General features: G+C 38.6%; 1 protein-coding gene across 2 annotated transcripts in view; it reads right to left on the bottom strand.

The window, feature by feature from the left end:
* Positions 1-13972, bottom strand: part of ENPP1 (ectonucleotide pyrophosphatase/phosphodiesterase 1) — a 267067-nt gene that overhangs the window by 21493 nt on the left and 231602 nt on the right. Inside the window, exon 28 of one of the 2 annotated variants that reach the window (XR_011497690.1) lies at positions 5829-6566. The exons of the other annotated variant lie outside the window; for it this stretch is intronic. The gene's annotated coding sequence lies outside the window, so the exon portion shown is untranslated. Of the gene's footprint in view, positions 1-5828; positions 6567-13972 lie in introns of those variants that run through there. 2 annotated transcript variants of the gene reach the window in all.

Here is a 13972-nt window from a genome sequence, read left to right as displayed (position 1 = left end):
GTATATAAATATGAAAGAAACCATACGCTAGACTTGGAAATACAATTCTCGATGACTAAACTGACTGTACATCCCATTTGCCCAGGACTGTTCCCGCCTACTCCTGTTGTCCTGCTGTAAGTATTAATAAGGTCCCCTGTTGAATCTGTCCAGGTTTGAAAATAAGTTACATGGTTACCCTATACTACAGAAAAATGGTTGGCCTTATCTTGAATTTCTATCTTTACTGTCTTCTACTCCACATCATATTGTAGTTTCAGAAGCCACGATTACGAGAGATTGATTGGATAACGATTGAAAGAAGAATGATATCTGAACCTCCCCCAGGATTTTGAGGAACACCCAGTTAAGCTGGACTACAGCAGGGCCCCAGCTGTGACATGGCAAAAATTCCGGACAGCTATTTTAGGTTGTGCTTCTGTAGGAAGAGCCGCCTGCTGTTTAGGCTTCTTATTGAAATGGGACAGCATGTGCTCCTCCCTGTCTCTGCCCCCCCAAATTGCCCTGATTAGGACAAACAACACTATTGCAAGGAAACTGCTGGTCTGCTCCCTACAAATCCTGACAAACAGACTAAAATTCCAATGCAGTGAAATAATTTGGGCTTTTTCTTGAGATAGCTTTTAACCTGCCCAACAAAATCAATTCAATACTTTGATAAACTTAGAGCCTAAACCATTTCGGTCCTATGTAGTTTTCTGACCTTATCACTCTACTATTTCTTATTCTGTCAATAAGCAAGCTTGCTTGTCAGATATTCTTAAGAAGCCCTTGACATTCCCAGGATTTTTTTTTCTACTCTATAATCAGTTGCTAGTTCTAATCTTTTATTTGGATGCTAAGTTAACTGACTGACACACTTTAATTAGTTTGGAGGCATCTATATCAGAGGTAAGGAAGAAGTTAACTAAATTGGAATGCACCATAAAACATGCCTCTGGTTTTTTTTTAAGAAGTGGCAATAGTGATGGAAGTAGTTTTTGCTTTTTATTTTTTGTTTTGTTTTTAAGCTACGGCTATTATCATGGCTCAGATCTGATACGCTGTGCTGGAAAGCAACTTCTTTCTTTTCATAAGCATTCAGTAAGCAGTTGATGTCCTTGTAAAACTATTTAAAACTGAACATTCTTTGAGCTAAAATGAGATTGTTATATTAATACCCTCGCAGAATGTTTATTTTGGCATTTTAGATTCTAATCATAAGTAGTTAAAAAATCGTTAACTCCTACTGTATTTCCCTTTCCAAGTACATCCTGTATTTTATTTGATTATAAGTGCCTTTCTATATAGTCCTCACTTCAGATAGGCCAATTCTCCCCTGCCCACTTTCTTCCTGGCCGCTGGAAGCATGTTGCCTTCATACTCTTTGCAGGGTCACCTTTGATCCTTGCCCCTCGACAGCAAGCCTGGCTGCTGGTCGTCTGTGCCCAAGCTTCTCCCTCTGTGTGCCTCTTTGCCTCTGTCCTCATCCCTACTTTTATGCCAAACTCACAGGTTAACGTGACCGTTTGATGTCCCTCCTCAGAGCTGCAATGACAAGGTACCCAAATATGATGCAGCTGGACTCAAGATAACTTGTTTTAATGTGAGGTCTTCACAGAAGAGCCTCTCACACTTTTTTGCTCTATTTAACCACACCACAAAAGCCAGCCCAAAAGTGAGGGAGAGATGTTGGCAGCCTAGGAGCGAAGGTCAAAACCAAGTAGAGCTGTTGTGTGGACCTGCCACCTCAATCTGGATCCAGAGACACGATTCCCAGGCTTCTGTCTTCATTCCAGTTTTGCTGGCTTCCTTTTTCATCTGGAAACTGGAACCTCAATCCAGGGCGATATTGTCAAACTCTACTTTCGACTGCCTTCAAGCTTAATTGCTGCTCCCAGCCACTGACTTACACTCAAAACCCTATTGTGTCATCCATTTGGGACTGATTTATAGCTTTGCTCTCCATTCATATTCGACACTCACATCAATGAAAAGAACATTTCTTGTTTCTAGAACCCTCTTTCAGTAGCAATCTCTAGCTCATCCTACTCAGGCCATTCATGATGCTGGTACTTTCAAACTTGCTCTTCCTATGTAGTCCTCTCCTGTGATAATCACTGGTGTTATCCTAAAACACAAATATGGGAAAAAATAGGAAAATAAAAAATCTCCCAATTCTCATTATGCATTTCTCTGCCTAATAACTTCTGGTGGTTTCCCATAAATGATAAGCAAATTGTTTGCTTTGGTAGATAAAATTCCTTACAATCCTATTCCAAACAAACTTGCCAATTTCATCTCTAAATACCAGCACTTTATAACTAGCTATGCATGCCCATGCATCCTAAATCCTAACTAAGAAAGACAACTAAACTATTCCTCCAACTATAATGCATTTCAATACCTTCCTGCAATTTCTCTTTCTCTTTCATTTGTATGGAAATATTTCTACCCATCTTTTGCCCAGGGAACTCTCTTCATCCTCCATAGACCTACTGAATTGTCACCTCCTCTAGCAACCTTCCTCAACCCATCCAGATTACATACCGAAATGCTCACCTACCACTGACTACAGTGCATTGGTTATTGATGTTGTTATGATTGCTCAGTCCGCTTTCACTTAAGGGAAAACGTCACGACCACAAGAGGCATCTCTACCTGCCAAACTAGAAAGAACATGAATCAGAATATTAACTTTTAAGCCTGCACAGATCATTCGTGCTTCAGCTATGACGTGAGCCTTTCACTGGATCTACTCTGAAAAACCGAGACCCCAGGCAGGAGCAGACCCTTGAAACACAGAAGAAGGAGGCGTTATTGGAACTATTTGGGCTCTTCAAGGGAACTAGTCTTCTTTTGAAATCCTAGGACCTATAGAACCTATGTCCAAAAGCCTTTTTCTGCTTTTATGAAGATGATTGACATTAGTAATGACAGAGCCCCTCTCTAATGAGATCAACAACCGTGCCTCCACTCTGCTGTTTGCAGACAACTATGTGTCTGTCCATATTCTGAGGAGTTGTCCTCAGTCTTTTATACAGTAATTCATTCACTCAGTAAACAGATCACTGTCCAACTGCTAGGCATCAGACAAGACAGATGTGGTCCTTGCCCCGATGGAGTTTTAATTTTTGCAGAAGGAAAATGTTAACCAAACAATTTTTTTAAGTTTCCTTTATTATAAGTGCAGCAAAAAGAGAAGTACAGGCAGCTGTGTCTTTGTATTTAACGACATCATCTGATCCCGTCTGAAGTTCAGAGAGCGCTTCCCTGAGGAAGTTCACGTTTATTTAGTATTCAGCTCTTTTTGCTCATCTTGAACCCTAGACTTTGACCTGTATCTTCATGCTTGATAGTTCGTCTAAATTTTCCCTCATAAGGCACAATGGAAAATAATTCAGCCCCCCTCAAATTGTGAAGACCAGGTATAACTTGAGATTTGTTTCATGGTCTCCTCACCTCCTGGTCCATTCTAAATTGTGTATAACAATTAAATTGTTATAATTGACAATCATATAATTGTGTATAACATTTTATGCTATATTTTTGTTATTCTAATTCCCTACTAGTAAACAAATAAATCAGAAAATCAGAAAAGCCAGCCAATTTTGAAGCATTTTTATACAACAGGAAAGCAACAGGACGAAGCATATGTACGGATGTTCACTTTCTTGTATTTTGTACTGCTATTCTGCTGGTAGTTTTAGGAGGAAAATCTCATTCTACCACCCTGATGAAATAGCCAGAGTTAGGTTGATGTAAAATCTACTCTTTTTCTTGAGGGTTAAAGGGTATTCAGTACCAACATTATTTTTATTAAAAAAAATACATGGGGGGGGCTGGCCCCGTGGCCGAGTGGTTAAGTTCATGCGCTCTGCTGCAGGCGGCCCAGTGTTTCGTTGGTTCGAATCCTGGGCGCGGACATGGCACTGCTCATCAAACCTCGCTGAGGCAGCGTCCCACATGCTACAACTAGAAGGACCCACAACAAAGAATATACAACTATGTACCGGGGGGCTTTGGGGAGAAAAAGGAAATAATAAAATCTTTAAAAAAAAAAAATACATAGGTCCTAATGTGAGAGGTTTCTGTAACCCAAATCATGTAGCCCAGAAAAGGAAGTTGTGGCAAGTGAGGAGGTGGTTGGTTGTGGTAGAAATCACATTCACTCTGGCAAAGCTACGGCATTTAAACCACACAAAAGTTTAACTTCTTGAAAGTCTGTTGCAGTGAAAGCAAACACTGCCTCCGGGACAAAGCATGGCTTCCCCGTCTCATGTCCTCAAGCTTTGCACCGTCCAATGAACTTTACTGGGAGATAAAGACAATTGTGGCCAAACTTACCATCTGAGGATAAGATGGTAGCAACATTCACCCTCTGATTATAAGGATGTGAAGGATGTGTCCCCTTCCTTTTACATTTTTTATTTTGCTTTACTTGTTTTCTGTGACTTTGTTGGAAAGATAATCTTTATTTTCCCAGTTTATGTTTTCAAATAAAAGTACTCCTTAAAAATAAAGAGCCTTTTGCTTCCAAGTCTTGGCTATATGGATAAAGAAGACGTGGTATTTATACACAATGGAATACTACTCAGCCATAAGAAATGATGAAATCTGGCCATTTGTGACAACATGGAGGGATCTTGAGGGCATTATGCTGAGTAAAATAAGTCAGAGGGAGAAAGTCAAATACCGTATGATTTCACTCATAAGTAGAAGATAAAAACAATGACAAACACATAGCAACGTAGAATGGATTAGTGGTTACCATGGGGGAAGGGAGGGGAGGGCAAAAGGGGTAATAAGGCTCACATGTGAGGGGACGGACTATAATTAGTTTTTGGGTGGTGAACATGATGTAATCCACACAAAATTTGAAATATATTATGATGCACATTCAAAGCTATATAATGTTATAACCCAATGTTACTGCAATAAATAAATAAATAAAATTGGGAAAAAGAAATAAATAAAGAGCCTTTTGGCTGAGTGCCCATGACTATTAGCTTAGCTTCTATACTCCCTAAATGGGTTCTTAGGAAATTATCAGGTTGCTCAGTCAAAGATGATTCCTTTCTTTATCAGTTCCGATTAAGTTTACTCACTTCCCTTAATGTATTCTTTAGTCTCAGATGGTAGTAATCCTGAGCCAAAGACAGGTAGATACACTGTTAATAAGAAATGAGGAAGTGGTCTTCCAAGGCAACCTGGAAAACCCTTTGCAATTGTCCTGCCTGAACCCCATCAGGAGACTGGTCACTCCTACACTGTGAAATCCACCCTGCCCGATTTAAGACCAGCAAATGATTAACTTGAAGTTTTATCTTTGGGTTAGTCACATGGCTTCCAAGGAAGCATGACTTGAAAGCTCTTTGTGAAAATATGAGTGGCAACCATGTGTCTTTTCCATGTAAAATTACACTGCATTCCATTGGGAAGGAAAATCGTTAGAATAATCATGGTTCACAGCTTCCACTTTATTGATCCCCATCTTGTTTTATTCAGAGCTCCGGCATTTTCAAATGTACTTGGTTCTGCCCAAAACAAGACTATCTTAACTTTCTTTCTCAGTCCTATAAAGGTTTTGTTTATATATTTAGTCTCTTACTTTTTATCCATATTGAGACCCAGATCTCCTATATAAGTTCTGCAAATATGATAATTGTACCCCGCAATGCCATGACTGCATTCTGGAATAGCTAAACATAAGAAAAAAGGACCAACTATCATGTCTACTAGGTATACACATTTGTACATAACTTGAAACATATTCTTGGGGAGAGAGGGTTTAAAAGTCAGACATTGTATTAGTTAATTATTACTACATAAGAAAACACTCTAAAAATCACTGACTTAAAACAATAAGGATTTATTATTTTTCCTAATTCTGAGTGTTTGCTTGTTGGTTCTTCTGACTTCACCTGTGGCTGCATTCAACCAGAGGGTTGGCTGGGATCATCTCAGAGAGGCTAGACCATGAGTCCTCGTAACATCGTGATCCCAGGGTTCCAACAGGGCCAGCCTCAATGCACAAGGGTGTATGAAGCTTCTGTTTATGTCACATTTGCTGATGTCCTATTAGACAAAGCAAGTCATATGTCCAAAGCCAGAGTCAATGTGGAAGGGACTACGTAAGGAATGGATACTGAAAGGCATCATTCACTGGGGCCATTATTGTAACAACCTACCACAAGTGATGGTAATGTGAGAGCATATTTTATTCTCACACTGAGACAGACCCAAAGAACAATGACTTGTATTCTAAACGTAGCACGGTCACTTAACTGGAGAGAATATAAACTAGTCAATGGGTTGTGAATATGACAACCAGGATTACTGATTAAAGAATTATTGACGTAGGGGCCAGCCCGGTGGCGCAGTGGTTAAGTTCTCACGTTCCGCTTCTCAGTGGCCCAGGGTTCTCTGGTTGGGATCCCAGGTGCAGACATGGCACCGCTTGGCACGCTATGCTGTGGTAGGCGTCCCACGTAGAAAGTAGAGGAAGATGGGCACGGATATTAGCTCAGGGCCAGGCTTCCTCAGCAAAAAAGAGGACGACTGGCAGTAGTTAGTTCAGGGCTAATCTTCCTCAAAAAAAGAAAAAAAAAGAATCACTGATGTAGAACTTACTAGATAAAAAGACATGGGTTCTAAGATTGAAAGTGTTCGTCAAGTAAAATGTAGGAACAATAGAGATAAATTCATATCTAGATACATTACAAGTAAACGACATACAGTACATCAAGGATAAATTTAAAAAAATTTTTTTTTAAAAAAGGAAAGCAAAAAGATAGATTAATGTTAAATGAACAACATTCAGAAAGAGAAGAATAAACCTTATCAGTAACAATAGACTGCATAATACAGTGGAGTAATATTTTCCACATACTGAGATGAAATAAATTTCAATTAAAATTCCATACTTAAACTATCATTCAAAAATAAGGGCAAATTTTTAAAATTTTAGACCAAAGAAAGCTTAAATGGATTTGTTACTTTCAAAATGATAGATAAAATTCTATATAATAGCTAATAAGAAAGATATGGGATTTGGTGTTGTGTGAAAAGTTGAGGCATATCCATATCATGCATAAGAGGACAGACATTTTGAACACCTTTGAACTTTGTTAGAAAAATGTATACTTAGATAACTAGCATAAAATTTAATGAGTATCCACTTAATGAAAAGAAATATAATCTATAGCTTCCAAATCAGCAAAGGAAACAAAGGTAAATTTTCTGAAAAGTTTTTAATCAAACAAAATGCAGAAAAGAGGAAAAACAACAAATAAAATGTATGGAAAATAAAACCAAAGACGTTATAAACCAGTAAACATAATAAACGCAAATGTATTAAACTAATATATTAAAAGAAGAAATTATTAAATTGATTTTTTGGAAATCCAGCTAACTCTGTCGTAAGAAACACACCTAAAACAAAGAACACAGAATTTGACAATAAAGCTTACAAAAACAAGACAGGCAAATGAAGATAAAACCTAATTTAGCAATGCTAATGTGAGATACATTAGAATTTAAGGTAAAAATTAATAGAAAAATACACATGGATACAATAATCAATAATTAAACATGAATAAATACAAATATAAGAAAAAAACTTGAGAAATGCAAGGAAAGAATATGCAAATCCACCATCGGTGGAAATTTTAACATACGCCTATCAGAAGCATACAGAACTAAGCAGAAAAGCTTGTAAAAACTAACACCTGTATGAGAGATCTAAAGGACATAATTAATCATCTTGTTCAATGGAGCTCTTGGACCCAATAAATAGAGAATATGCATTTCTTTCAAGCACAAAGGTGACACTTGAATAATTTGACCATATATAAAATGACAAAGTAATCTCAATAAATATTAAACAGTCTATATCATATATTTCACATTCTCTGGCCAACTATATAAGGAATCAACACTAAGAATGCATTTTTAAACCACATAGAAATTTAAAAACACACTCTTTAGTTAACAATTTGAAGTAAAATTCACAAATGAACATTATAAAATATATAGAACTGAACAACAGTTAATATATATCAAACATGTGAGATGCATCTAAGTGATTTGCAAGGAATGCTTATTTACAGCCCTCAATAATTTTATTAAAAAAGTAAAAAGATTAAGTGTAAATGAGTTAAACATTTGACTCACAAGCTAGGCAATGCATAATAGAAAATACCAAAATAAAATAGAATACAGGGAATATTAAATACCAGAAATTGGTGAAATTGGCTTTTCTTATAGCTGAGACCAGCTTTGGAGTAAGTTACGGCCACTGGAGCATCATAAAAGAAATGTATGCCCTTATAAAACAGAGACCTGTCTTCCTTCTCCCCATAGCCCTTCCAGCTGACTGGAACGCAGATGAAAAAGGAGTTGAAGAGGCCACATTTGACCATAAGGAATGAAGGCTACACAAACACAGGGAAAAGTAGAAGAAATCTGGGTCCATAATACTGTGGACTCTTTCCAGTCCTGTACTACCTACTTAGACTCACAAAAGAAAGAAAGAAACATCCACCTTATTAAAGCTACTGTCCCTCACAGAAATAGCTAATCCCCCAAAAATGTGATGATTGAGCCAGCTCTGTAGCCTAGTGGGTAAGTTCTGGGTGCTTTGCTTTGGCGGGGGGGGGGGGGGGGTTCGGTTCTCAAGAATGGACCCATACCACTCATTGGCCACCATGCTATGGTGGTGACCCACATACAAAATAAAGGAAGATTGGCACAGATGTCAGCTCAGGGCAAATCTTCCTTAAGCAAAAAGCGGAAGATTGGCAACAGCTGTAGCTCAGGGTGAATCTTCCCCAGAAAAAAAAAAGTGATGTTTTACCTCAGAATGCAATGCATCCCTTAAACTTTAATTAACAAAGAATATTCTCAATAAGTGATGAAAATTAATTCAATACTCCTTTATGTAGAAAAACAAAAACTTAGCAAATAAGAATAGAAAAGGAACATGTTTAACCAGATGAAGGATTTCTATCAAAACTCTCCAGCAAATATAATGGGATATTAGATGATATCTAATAAGGATTGCAAAGATATCTCCCACTATCTCTTATTCAACAATATGTTGTTGGGTATGCTAGCCAATTCAGTAACAAAATAAAATTAAATAAAATGGCTTAGACCATAAAGATAAAAACAAAACTTTCTTTATTTGTAAATGTTATGATTGTCTACATAAAAAATCCAAGAAAATCTACAAATTATTGGACATGGAAAGGAGTCTCTTAGGCTTAAGAGGAACCTGAGAGTTTTCTGGAACAAAATATGGTAAATTTTCCTACAGATTGAACCTCTTGATGTTTTGTGCAATTAACTGTGAGTGGATTTTTAAATGGTTAGCTAAGCTTGGCTACTTTACAAATGAGACTCACCAGTTATATTTACATTGATATTTTCTACATGACAAGTATCTTAGTCAGTCTGGGCTGCCATGACAAAATACTGTAGACTGGGTGACCTAGACAACAGAAATAAATCCTCTCACTGCTCTGGAGACTGGAAAGTCCAAGATCAAGGTCCAACAGGTTTCCATTTCTGGTGAGAGACCCTAATGGCTTAGAGATGAATGCCTCCTCCCTGTGTCCTTGCATGGTGGGAAGAGAGAGACAGCGAGCTCTCTGGTGTCTCTCCTTATAATGGCTCTAACCTCATTACAAAATCCCCATCCTCATGACCTCGTCTAAACCTAAGAACTCCCCAAAGGCCCCATTGCCAAATATCATCCCACTGGGAATTAGGGTTTCAACACATGGATTTGGGGAAGGGGGACACACAATTCAGACCACAGCAACAAGTCTTCACACTTGCGTATTATGAAAGGTTTCTTATGTGATATAGAGGATAGGGGGAAAAAGGAATTACCTAAAAACTTCACTTGTAATAAAGGTGTATTCATGTTTTATCCAGTTTCACTATTTTCATACACGAAATAATTCCTCCTTGAAGAACACTCATCTATAATGGGCAAAATTAGTCTAGCTGTGAAAAGAAATTCAAGTGTTTAAATAGGCTTGGGGGAAATGCGGCAGGAACCCCTTAGGAAAAAAAATACATTCTACAGATTAGTCTACAAAGGCGTATGTTTTTGAGGTCTTGTGCCTTGCAGGTATTTGTCCAAGTGGAAATTCCCTCTAACCTTCTTGGGCAGGCGTTTCTGGAACATCTCAATCCCTGCATCATTGGGATGCTGGTGGGAGCCACCTGCCAGCAGCAGGAGCCTAAACAGGACGGCCAGAAATCCCAAGAAAATAATCAAGATAGAAAAAATATGCCATTGTCAGCTGCTGGATAACAAACTGGCTCACAGTCACACACAAAACCATAGCCTAAATAGAAATTCCCAGTCCTAAAATTGAAATGTGAGCAGGATTGTTGGTGAGCGATAGACAGTACAAGAAACACATAATACTATCATTATTTGCAAACCTACTCTGCGTGTGCTTTGTAGGAACAAGCTTCTTTCTTTAAGATACTGCTGTTGGGTGAATGGGAGAGATTGGGAGTGAATGGAGAGGATGTACAATGTTAATAGCAGAAAAACTAGCTACTTAGCTCAGTCACAAGATTCTCATTTTGCTAAAAGAATTAGGAATTTTCTTCAATTGATGTTTACATTAGCAGGAGATATTCTAAAACATTCTTAGCAGACTGAAGTCTAAAGATATAGGAAATATCTAGGTGTTTTGAGAAAATTGGTACGTGTGTTTCTTTACTTTGTGTCTCTGTGTGTACAGAAAAGAATAAAACATGGCATTCTTCATTTATAAATTGGTCATACTGATTCTCTTATTTTCGACCAGTGATAATCTATTTATATCAAATTCTCTTAGGAATAAGGGCCAAAAAGAGGACTTGGCAAACTCAATGTTCACAAACAAAAACATTTGCAATTCCCCATGCAGAAATTGAACCCAGAAATGTAGGCTAAGTTTCAAGTGCCATGTCTGCACAAGCTATTATTGTGTCAAATTAAAATATTGCAAAGTAAAGGGTGTCTTTTTATCACTGTGCAGTTTAGTAGCAGTGTGTGCATCCAGACTCTGGTTTCAGTTCTGCCAGTGACCAGGTGACCAAGGATAAGGAGCTCATGCCCTTTCTGCTCAGTTTCTTCAAGATGAGAAGGAGAACGATAGAAAAATGAAAAGAAGTTGCAGAATGTGGAGTCAGAAGAATTGGGTTGAAGTTCAAAATGACAACTCTCGAGGCAGAACACGTTCAGCGTGAGTATACGATGGACAATTTCCAGAGCTTCAGTCCTGCACTAAAGACCTCGTTAGGAGGCGACTGCGGAGGAGAGATGCTCAAAAGCTCTACTAAGAAAAGCACACCATGAATTCTTTCTTCATCAAAAAGGCTCTCCTTCCACCACACCAGGAGTTATCGGAGGGCCTCATGTTACACGTCACTATATTTTTACTTTAGTCGTTTTACTATCCATTCGCTGCTATTGCTTTTCTGAGAAATAATGTTTAATGGAATGTGGTACTCTTCGATGGGAGTTCAATTACGTACCGACACCATTATTTTTTCCTGTGATTTAAAGCATGTATACCTTTCAAATAAACAACGCCAGATCTTCGAATGAAAGGTTCTGTAAGAGAATCATAGAATTTCGGAGCTAGAAAGGAATCGTCGGCAATGTATTCCGTAATATTGTTCATGTAAATCTCACAGCCGGGGCAGGGCAGATTCCCGCCCCTGGGCTCTCAGCCAGCACTCTTTCCATCACCCAATAGCCTTTCACAGGACTCTCCCCTGCCTGCCAGTGGCTGACAGCCTACTTTGCTCTGATCTCTCTTCATAAAGAACATAGGATGGTTCCAGTCTTCCAGCATTTTTCATCAGAAGAACTTAAAAGAGACCTAACCAAACAAAACCACTCCAAACCTGGCAAGCTTAGCACATGCAGTAGAGTTGTAACATTATCCACTAAGTACTTTTACGGTACAATGAAAAGTATCATCTTTCTTTCAGGTAGTAGAGCCTAGTGGACAGAAGCATATGTTCTAGATTCATGAAGATCTGTGGTTCTGCCACTTACTAGTTGCATGACCTTTCTGAGCCTTAATATGCACATTTAAAAATGGGAATAATAATAATAGTTATTTCCATAGTGTTGAGAAGATCATGTGAGTTAACGCACACACTCGGGTCAGTGGTTCATGTAATACATGCGCCATTATTATAATTTCCTGATATATATTTATCCCTTTATATATTTTAACCCTATCAACTAAAATAAACTTCCTCAAGTTACTGTTTAAAGTCACTACAATATCTTTAATTTTTATGTATGTTATTTCATTTGATCCACCCAAAAGTCTACTGAGATAAACCCAAGAATAACCAAAAGGTTGATCTAGATTTTCCTTTCCCTTTCATTTTGAAGATATCTACTGTATTAAGGAACTTAAAAGGAGAGTCTAGAAAAGGCTGTCAGACTCTTAAGTCTCAAATACATAACTCAGAGTGATCTCGATTCAGTAATGGTTCTCCAGTGTAGGTCTGACGATTTATCAGCGTTGAATTGGTAGGAAAGTTCCTCTCTGTAGCTGGGCGCTGGTAGGAAGAAGGGGACTGCCGATAACAAGCACCATTCTCCATACTGATGTGCCTCTGGGATGCTGAGAGCCTTGCCAACAGGGCTGTGTCTGCCGGAGAGCTCAGAACATCAATTTAAATAAACACTCCTAACAGAGAGGAAGTTATTTCTCACATACAATTTCTCCTAGGAAATTAAAATTATCTGTAAAGGCAGGTTTAAAGGAATGGTTTATAGCAAACAGACCAATTCTCACAGCATTAAATGCTTACATAAAGAGAACACCTTGATACTTCACAAAAAAATAAAGCAAAAAAAGGCAGAGAAGTCTGTTTCCTCTGAACAGTCACCTTTCTTAACTGCTTAAACCTATATGTTTGTCTATTTTTCACAGCACCAGCACCATCCTCCCTTTGATTTGAATGGCTAAATTTTCCTTAAAAACTCCCAGCTACTTTACCTTCCATGGGGGTAACCAAGCAGGTAAGCCTTAGTACTTGCAATGCCAGGATGCCATGGCGTATTTCTGGCTGCTACTCAGCTGCAGGGCCACAGACTCCACAGGTCTGGGGACTGACAACGGACTGCATTGCTCCAACGTCTTGTAGACATACTTCCCATTTGCAATCTTTACTATTGCTCTGCATTTCCCTAAGGAGGGCACCCTCACACTGGGAGGCAGGCAGCCCTGAGATATATTCCAGTCCTGTTATAACTGGCCAGGCTACTGGGAAGGTATGTTAAATTTTGTGTCTTGTCTTCTTCATCTAAAGAAGAGCTTGGACTAAGGGCTTCTAACGTCCTACGCAGGTCAACCATTCTACGATACCGTGTAGTTTGTCACTAGCTATCAAACAATTTACAATGTCTTCTGATGCTGGCTTGGGGGTTTTGTTTGCTTCTTTTTGTTTTCCTTCAGAGCCTTCATCCTCAGCAGTCCTGAGGAAGCCAGTGCTCAGTAGAAAACTCTCTGTCTTTAAACAAGCAGCGCAGTCTGTGCGCTCGCAAACAGCTCAGACCCTGCTGCCCTGGAATAATGTTTTCCAAAGTCAGAGTGAAAGCTGAAATATAATTGGCTGAGAGCTATTGCCTGGGAAAAATCACAGAGTCTTCTCACATCCGTTTACATTTTCCTCCAGTGTGCCTCAAGTGCTATTTATTCTTCAAGCACTGAAATAACCCCAGCATACTTCAGTAACAGCTCAAGAAAGAGCATCTTTTGACTTCACCATGTATGGTTTCAGTCTCACTGTTTCCATTTTCACATCACATGCTGTTCCTGAGTTGGCTTCTCACAAACCTGACATACAGTCACATCTCCCCCAAAAGGGCAAAGGATGCTTGCTGGGAAGGGGCATGTAGAAATTTCATCCAATCACTTGCAGCTTTTATTCTTAACCCAGCACCGAATAGCTT

The sequence above is a fragment of the Equus asinus genome, chromosome 24, assembly GCF_041296235.1.
Source record: "Equus asinus isolate D_3611 breed Donkey chromosome 24, EquAss-T2T_v2, whole genome shotgun sequence".
NCBI classification, from domain to species: Eukaryota; Metazoa; Chordata; class Mammalia; order Perissodactyla; family Equidae; genus Equus; species Equus asinus.
The sequence above is the reverse complement of the archived record's forward strand: the minus strand, read 5'-3'. Positions and strand labels throughout refer to the sequence as shown.